Below are 9,010 nucleotides of genomic sequence, written 5' to 3' on the forward strand. Positions count from 1 at the left end.
GCAACGCAAACCTCCCGGCACCCTTCAGCTGGACGGATGACCCAGTTCAGATCCTCGATGTGTGGTTCAGACCGGGTCTCCAGCTTGACAAAAATTGGTTGGAGGTACGGTCAAAGGTGGACGCTGCAGCCAATTTGTGGCTTCCTAGGAAACTTTCCTTAAAGGGTAGAGCTGAGGCGTGCGCCACTTACATCTTTCCTTTCATCCTTTACCGACTGGCCGTACTTCCCCTGCCTGCACAACACCTAACAGCTCTTGTCGAACTCTTGTCCTCGCTTCTTTGGGACAGAGGAAGACACTGGGTGAGCAGACAGGTCTGTATTCAACGTTCGTGTGAGGGAAGCTTGGGAATGCCTGACTTGAAGTGTCATCGAGACGCTGAGAGGTTGGCCTTCTTGAGCCACTATATGTAAGATGACCAACCGTGGCACCCTGTGGTTACGGCCGCCTTCCCCGACCTCATTCTTGAACATTCTATCGAGAGCTGTCGCAGGCCGCCGGGAGAATCTGCCTACATGAAAGAGTGCCGAGCAGCGCTAAAATGACTACCAAGGTCCAACGACCTTGTGACTGCTACCCGTAAGGAACTCCACAGGGATCTAGTGAAGGGGGCTGCCGACGACCCGCTATGCACGCGTTTGGATTGGCAGCAGAGTGAGATCTGCTCTGCGTGGAGCTGGGCGCCAGGTTCGAATCATCTGAACAATTCAGAGTTCTCTCTGACCTGGTGATTGTGTGACACTTACGGCACCCGCGTGTCGTCTAGTGGTGGATGTCCCCCGATTGTTGGTCCTCGTATCTTCTGATGAGAATGTCAGCGGCCAGTACCTAAAAGAGACTCGTCGAGCGTTTCTGCAAGCATGCCAAACGAATTAAAAAAAAGACAAGTCGATATTTGTTTTTGCTTTTTTTTCTGATTCAAAATTTCTTGTTATTCATAAAAGGTTACAATCGTCGTTTCGTATTTCACTAATAATTCACTGGCCGTTTGTTAACTGCAAAGTTATTTCTTTTTCGGTGAAAACTAAAAATACGTGGCAGGTCAATCGATGAGGTGCTTTTTCGCTCGTTCGAGCCCAGGGGAGCGGAATATCTCCCGGTGTCTGTCGGTCTCTGTGTCAGTCTCTCAAAACTCGCTGCTTATATTGTGGGGGCGGGAGCTAAATCTTCTTCTTTCTCTTCCATTCGGCCCTTTAGCCAATCAGGATGCTGGAACCGCTGTCACTCAAATCTTCACCAGGCTGCCTATGCCCAAAAAAGGGGTTGTTTCTTCTTCTGTTGGCAATCGAGTTGAATATCTCAGCCAGCGTGTGCCTAATAGAATTTGACAGGCCATTAAAACCAGAATGGTCTCGTTCAATTAACTTTGAGGGATCATAAAAATGAACCAAATCCAATCCCACAAATGCCACGCGTCTTTTCAGTAGAGGCCACCCACGCACCAGGGGGCCCGTCAACAATGGTCGCTTTGTAAATTGGAATTTCATTGGTACGCTTCTTTTCACTCCGGGCTGTCATGGTCAATTAGCGTTTACAGCTCTCTTGGCCAAAAGAAATATCCCTCGCACACACCATTCTAGCCATATCTGCCTTTTTTTATTTTTTTCTCTTTTTCACAACTGGTCTTTTTTCTATGCCTGTCGTTCATCCCCCCTCTTTTCTCGGATCCCGTTGTGTGCATTTAGCTTGCAGTTTACTGCACCTCGAGCCTGTCTCAATTGACCCGAAATGCACTTCCGCTCAACAACATGCAATGCAGTTCTGGGTTTTTGGAGTCGCCTGATTGTCCCCGTTGTGGGACAATGGCCGCAGAAACGACTGGTCATGCTTTCTTCGATTGACGCAAACTCTGCCAATACTGGTCGTATGTCGGCGAGGTGACGGCTTGCATCGATCCTGAGCATCCTCTCCCAATTACCGTATCCAATGTCGTGGACAACGTGAGGGCGCTGTGGGACCGGGAAAGACAAATGATCTATGTTACAATCCTGGCCGTGGCGAGAATGGTGATTTGAACGTCGCGTCTGCAAGGTTGCTGGGGGGGGGTGTTGTCTTTTTCTGATCAGGATCTGATCGCTTTCTTTAAACACCGACTACGGATGAAGATCAGATGTGATAGAAGAAGGCTGCATCGCGCGGCATTTGACAGAAGATTGATACATGTAGCAAGTCTGTGTGTGCGAAGAGGAGCCAAATTTGATTACGTGTTCCCCGCCTAGGTGTGGAATGCGCATCTCCGTAAAGTAAAATTAAACAAGTAGCCTCTCAGCTAGCTGAGTGTATGTTCCATCCCTCCCCGATTAGGAAGCCTCCAAGGTCCCCACCCCCTTCTTGCAATTTTTGTTTTCACCCCCTTCTCTAAATTTCACCCATCTTGGAGAGAAAGAAACACAAACTAACCCCCATTCCTTACCTACAAAATTTTCTTTTCTTCAGTCACCCCCATCTAGAGGGCATCCCCACTTAGAGACTGACCCGCAGAAGCGAGGTTCCTTTTACAAACCTAGTGGAACGAGCAGTCTATCAACTAGAAAGGGTTGGGAGGGTCCTACTAATCACTTTTCCCTTCCTCCCCCGCCCTCGACACAAATGAATTATTGTACCATTTTTATTATCTTTTTTACACGTCAATAAAAAATGTTTTAAAAATTGGGAGTTAAGTAGGACGTCCCCTAGTATGAAAGGGTGAATGCGGTATTATGGTGAAAGAAGATACTAGCTGGGAGAAACTTTTGATTTTGTTTAGTTCTGGAGTGACAAGGATGACCAACGATCCCCTCTTTTGAGTTGGCCATGTGCCTAAGTTTTTTGTTCATTGTTAATTTTCAATATATTTTTAACATGAATAAAAGATTTAATATCTCAAAGTGTAGTATCTGTTCCGGCAGATACTGTCTTTGCTTGCAGTATCTGTTCCGGCAGATACTGCAAGCAAAGACCATATGTGGGGGCAACCCCACATATAAGACCTTGGTCAATGTAGGAGCAACCCTTCATACCAATTGTCACTATCCAGCTCCCCTACTCCCCGGGGAGCTAGTCCCCATTTCCCCTTCACTCCTCACATTAAAAATCGTCCTTGTGCCTAATTTGCTCGGTGGGGGAGCAAATAAATACCCTTTTCTTGGCCTTTTGGCCAAGATCAAAGTGTAGTATCTGTTCTTGCTACATGTTGTACTTATCGTGATATAAAGTGGGGGATCACTTTTCTGTATTAATTTAATGTAAAATGATCACCAACTTTACAACCAGTCTCAAAGCAATTCAAGTCATTCTCCAGATCATTCAAGTTGTTTTTGAAGGATTCCAGTTATTTTTTAAGCATTCAAGTCATTCTTAAAGTCATTCAATTCATCCTTAATTTCATTAAAGTTATTTACTTTTTATTTATTTAAGTCATTTCAGCCCATTTTTCGGTCATTTTAGTTTTATCTGTAAGAATTTCATGTCAATCCTACGTTCACGCATTCATTCATTACATGAGAGCACGCAACTAATGGCTATCGGTCTTGTTTGTATTAATATAATAAAATGCAAATAATGAATTTTGGTATATTTTGTACGTAATGCCTCTTTTTTTGCCTTTCTATATATACCTAGATCTCTCTTTCTTTCTTTGTGTATATATAATATATATATATATATATATATATATATATATATATATATATATATATATATATATATAATAATCCTGAGATGAATAAGAACACAGATTAATTTATCGTGTGGTATCGAGTTTTACAGAATATTTTTTGGAGGTGATATTATATAAGACGGTCCCAACCACAAAGAGAAAAGCTCAATATAATATTTATATAATAAAGAACACCTGTTAGTTTGTTTGCATGTTTGTCCCTAAAAAGGAAGACATTCCCGGGAATGTGCCTGAAATATAAGTGTATTCACACATAAAATTTGTATATGAATATAATGGAAGTAATCCAGCGTCTCTAGCTACTAATTAAAGGAGCTAATAACACTTTTCTAACAAGGAAATTAAACTATTTATAATCTTTAACATACATTTGAATAGCTCAGTGAATAAGATATCTAGTTAACTACACCAAGGCTGCTGTTAAAGTAAACTCTCTTTAATATAATGTCGTTGTATATGGTGTTATCCCACACTCTAATCCAGGCAACGCAGGATAACTTTGCAAGCAAATAAAAAGAATAACAATAGACAAACCTTTTTATAGTCTTAGATATGTATTTTAACTGCCTGTATCATAATTTATTTCTTAATTAACACCTTTTATTATTTAAAATAAAAACTGAATAATAATAATAATAATAATAATAATAATAATAATAATAATAATAATAAAGAGAAATCAATGGTAAGCAGCTGTTGCGATAATGCAAATTCATCTGCAAAGGTTATCGAAAGATGTGGATGTTGTCACTCAGACTCCAAATAACATCACAAGTTGTTCTCAAAGAGAAATCTTTGATAATGGCTCATGTGACTACTGGTGAGTAAAATAAATAAATAAATAAATAATAGTGATGATGACAAATCTAAATCCATTCATACAAGCAGTTTTGTCATTTTTATTTTTGAAAATATTGAAAATTGGAAGAATGTTTTATTTCAAGTTTGATTTCAAGCTTCCAAGTTCCTTTTGATAGTTTTTCAGTGAAAATACAAAGATTGGCGTTGAGACTAAATGTTAAAAACAAATTGCTTCAATGCTTCAATTATAAATTCTCAAAATAGATCTAGTCAATTTAAAAATGTTTGTGAAATAAGGCTCAACAAAAATTAAAGAGATGCGAAGCACATTATTTGGTTGAATTATTTCCCCGTTAAATAAATATGAAATTGTTGCTCTGCCAATATTTGGTGAAGAGCTGACACAAAAGAGGGAGAAAAAGAACAAGAATGTAGAGAATCTGGTTCTGTCTTGTATTAAATAATACAAGTATAAATTTTTACGAAATCACTGTGGTAATGATGTTGGGTTTTATTAATTTATTTTATTTAAACATTTTTTGTTGTTGTTCATTAAATGACACCTGATGGTTATTTAGCAGAAATCTTGTTCACGTTCAATCTGTTTGTCCAATTTTGGGAAAGTTTTTTTTTTTTTTTTTTGTAACATGCTCAGCATGTCTTTGGGATTGGTGAATTTCAATAAAATATCAGCTCTTTGGTGTTTGTCTTGTTTGAAACACAATGGAACATTTTTTTTTTTCAATCTGAAATTCTAAATTTACTTCAGTTTCCTTCAGCTAAAATTGCTTCTGTAACTTGAGAAAAAAAATAATTTGGAAACGTGTGAATATGAATGTTTCACAGCAAACTATGTCCACTGTACGAGGTTTTTAAACAACTGATATAAAAAAATATCACAAAAGCGTTACATGAAAGACATTAACATCAAACAAATTTCTGCCAATATCTCTTGACTATACGACGGTGGATGGGAGTGGACGTATATATTAGGCATAGTATAGAAAAAAAAAACCCCAAAAAACTAATAATGCCGTATACAGGTATTTTTGATCTGAAATTGAATTCTTTAACATGATTTAATAATCCAACAAGGAAAATATTAAACAATGATTTTTATGTAGTGATTTTTAAAAAGAACATGCTTCTCTTACAACCGACACGTTGCAAAATGTTGAGGCTTGGGGAGAATATTTTAGTTGTGGAAATTCAAACAACTTTGTAGATTTGTGTGAGTGTGTGATCTACTGTTTGTGATGAGAGAGAAAATTCTTAAATCTCAAATTTATTTTACTACTAGCAGTACCCGCTATCCGGCGTTGCTCGGTGCAAGCGTGTGCCCCCCCCTCGAAAAAATAAGTACGGTTGTTGTTGTTGCTGCTGCCCATCCTCCTAATGTTAAGAAGGAATTTCTGAATAGACACCCCCAACTCCTCATGGTAAGAATGGCTATTGGAATGCAGTAGACAGCCTGGGTGGAGAGAGGTGAAAACAAAAATCCATTCAGTCATTGAAGCTGTGGTAATGTTGACTGGTTACTTACCGGCCTCCGCGACTAAAAATAGTTTGTCTCTAAGTTTTGTTTAGAAGCAGAAATTTATATGAGAACGAAAACATGGAATCCTAATGAAATGAAACTTCTTTCATGTATTTATCATTTACTAGCCTGGGTGCCCTGTATTGCCCGGGTGTCTGGAGGTGCATGTTGACCAAAAAAAGAAAAAGTGGTAGTAGGCAGGTAGACTCAAACCTGTGACGCGAAAGTGGAAAAGAAAGTGAAAGAAAACCTGACCTCTTACCCCTACTCCATACGCGACCAGAAGTTCGGAACATTAAAATTAGGCAAAGTCAATTCAACCGATATGATGACTTGCAAAGATGACTCACAAAAAATCGACTCCTCCTTGTAAAAAACTGCCCGATTGAAGGTGAAAGAATTAATGTTTTTGACCAATTTTTCGATATTTGTCATCCAAGATAACGAGCTTCAAAATGATACCGATCCCGTGAAATCTGTTGCCTCTGTCGAAAGTTTTAGAAAGGCATACAAACATACATACATTTCAACAGACAGGTGAGATTTATAGATTTTTTTTAATTAATTACTACAGTACTTGGTTTTAAATATATTACTATCATAACAAATATAAAAAAATATATAAAATAAAAATAAACCAAAAATAACAACTAATAGAAAACGCCTCAAAAACAAATGAAGGGTTATCGTTTCATTTTGATACAAAAAAAAAACCAAATAAAAAGGGGGAAAAAGTAATAAAACTATTTGAATTCGATAAAAAATATCTGAGAAAAATAACACAAAATGTTATACGTATTTATCGCAAAGTAACCACAATGTCCATACCATGTGGTGTTCATGGGAATCAGTAGGAGGACTTCAGAAATGGGGGAAAAAATCGGGACTACTTCCTCTGTAAGTTAACTCGATAGTGCTAATGTAGCTCCTCGGATGGAATGTAGGATTTTGTTTGAACATCCGGATGTGTCAGAAAAGTCTTTATAAAGTTACATAAGATAGTGACTAATAGGCTAGACATAAGAAATTTGTATGTAGCATCTGTTGTTGTAAACCTACAGTATTTTGCGACATTTTTATTATATATAGGGATTATTATGCATTTGTGTATTATTAAAATAATCACAAAAGTATATAGCATAATCATCTTGACTCACCGGTCCCCATTATATCACTGTTGAACCTGGCCAGTACTAAAATGGGTGACCATTAAGGAATACTTGGTGCTATATATGCTCTCTGTTTATCCTGGCATTATTTATAGTTGCTCTGGACTTATCCTTGCTCCTGGAATCAAACAGTGCCGATTCAGGAGAGGGGTGGTTAGTGATTGCGCAACCCTTGCTTTACAATTCAACGCATGTCATCCATCATCCCTCCAGGATGATCAGATAGTCGTAGTCGATCTGACGAACAAACACAAAAGTATTTGCAATTTTAATTTTAATTCAAATACATTTTTCTCTGTTGTTAAGAACATCCAAAATTGTATTCATAACGTATGCTTGTTGTTTATATATTTTTTAATATTCTGTCTACTAATAGCAAAAACTATTGATGACGCCGGGATAGAGGTGGTGGTGTTGGTGAGAGTACTATGTTCCTCACCGAAACTCTGTTACCATCCCAGCCCCTTTGGTTGGAGAATGCGTATTGTATATGCTATCACAGATGAGTTAAAAATGCAACAGAAATAAAACTAATTACATTGATAAAAATTAAATAACTGGAAAAATCATGTGATAATCTCTTTCCTTATATGTATATTGGAGTTTGTTGTTTCACAAAAGTACAGCCATTTCACTCTTTTATCTGTTTCTGTTTTTTATCATGGTTGAGGAACGTTAAACTAACTAATCGCCGGGGTAGATTTTTTTCATCCTGGGATTCCATACAGTTCCAAGTGGCAATCTTTTTGAAGTTGAAGGTTCCTCGTCAGTATGGGCGATTATACAAATACAATTAAGAATTAAGACTTCTATTCGGTTTTGGCTGATAAAATGAGAGCAAGTTGCTCCCATCGATTAAATAAAGGGTTTCGTTTCAAATTCTGTACATATTCTTCGAGTGTAACAAGATGCACCTGAAAGTTACATCAGCTGAAACGTTGTGAGAATAACATCAGAGATGAGTAATCAGAATAATCCAAATCATTAATCCTCATTTTACAAATTCCGAAACATTTAATTTATTTTTTCTTAGATATTCTGTCAGTTAATTTTTCTTGTCTTAATTTCTTTATTAAAGACTAGCCTGGATGTCTAGCGTTGCTCGAGTGTGTCGAGGTGTGTGTGTAAGGGGGCTAGTTGAGCAAAAAAAAAAAAAAAATAACGGAATTAAAACAACTCAAAATAGCAGCAAGTACCCATGCGAGCGCAAAAAAAAAAAAAAATAGGAGTAGCAAGTAGGCTCAAACCCATAATACACAAAAGGAAAAGGAGGTGGAAAAAAGCAAACCATCTTCTTGATGCGCCCACCGTGATTGTGATATCACAAGTGTTCGAAATAACCTGTTTTATGTGACATCGTTTACGCGAGGTTTGAATGACTTGCAAAAATGTTGACGAAAAAAGTGACCCCCTCCTTGAAAAAAAAAACCGGCCCAGTTGATGGTGAAGAATTAATTTTTTTGGCCAATTTTTCGATATTTGTCATCTGAGAGACAATACCAATTTTGTCACGTTCCGACACGTCTGTTGAAATATTTTACGAGACATACAAACACACACACACCCACACACACACACACACATTTTGTCTTTTATTTATATATATATATATATATATATATATATATATATATATAATTGAACTCAAAACCTCTTGGTAGAATTCACCTTACTTCTACTCGGGGGGGGGGGCATAGGCTTGTGGCTAAGTGATGATTGAGAAAAAATCTAAGAATAATTAAACTTGACACGTGCAGAGCTCAATCCAAAATTCCTGGATAGTTACAGACAATAATTAGTTATAATACTTAGTTAGTTATAATACTTAAGAAGGCCAGAGAGTAG

General features: G+C 37.6%; 1 pseudogene; it reads left to right on the forward strand.

Annotated features, from left to right (window-relative positions):
* Positions 1 to 3,115: 3,115 nt before the first annotated feature.
* On the forward strand, positions 3,116 to 3,300 carry LOC145296390 (U2 spliceosomal RNA; annotated as a pseudogene).
* The last annotated feature ends 5,710 nt before the right edge of the window (positions 3,301 to 9,010 follow it).

Source organism: Euprymna scolopes, chromosome 16 (genome assembly GCF_053919585.1).
Source record: "Euprymna scolopes isolate OS-2025 chromosome 16, ASM5391958v1, whole genome shotgun sequence".
Classification (NCBI taxonomy): Eukaryota; Metazoa; Mollusca; class Cephalopoda; order Sepiida; family Sepiolidae; genus Euprymna; species Euprymna scolopes.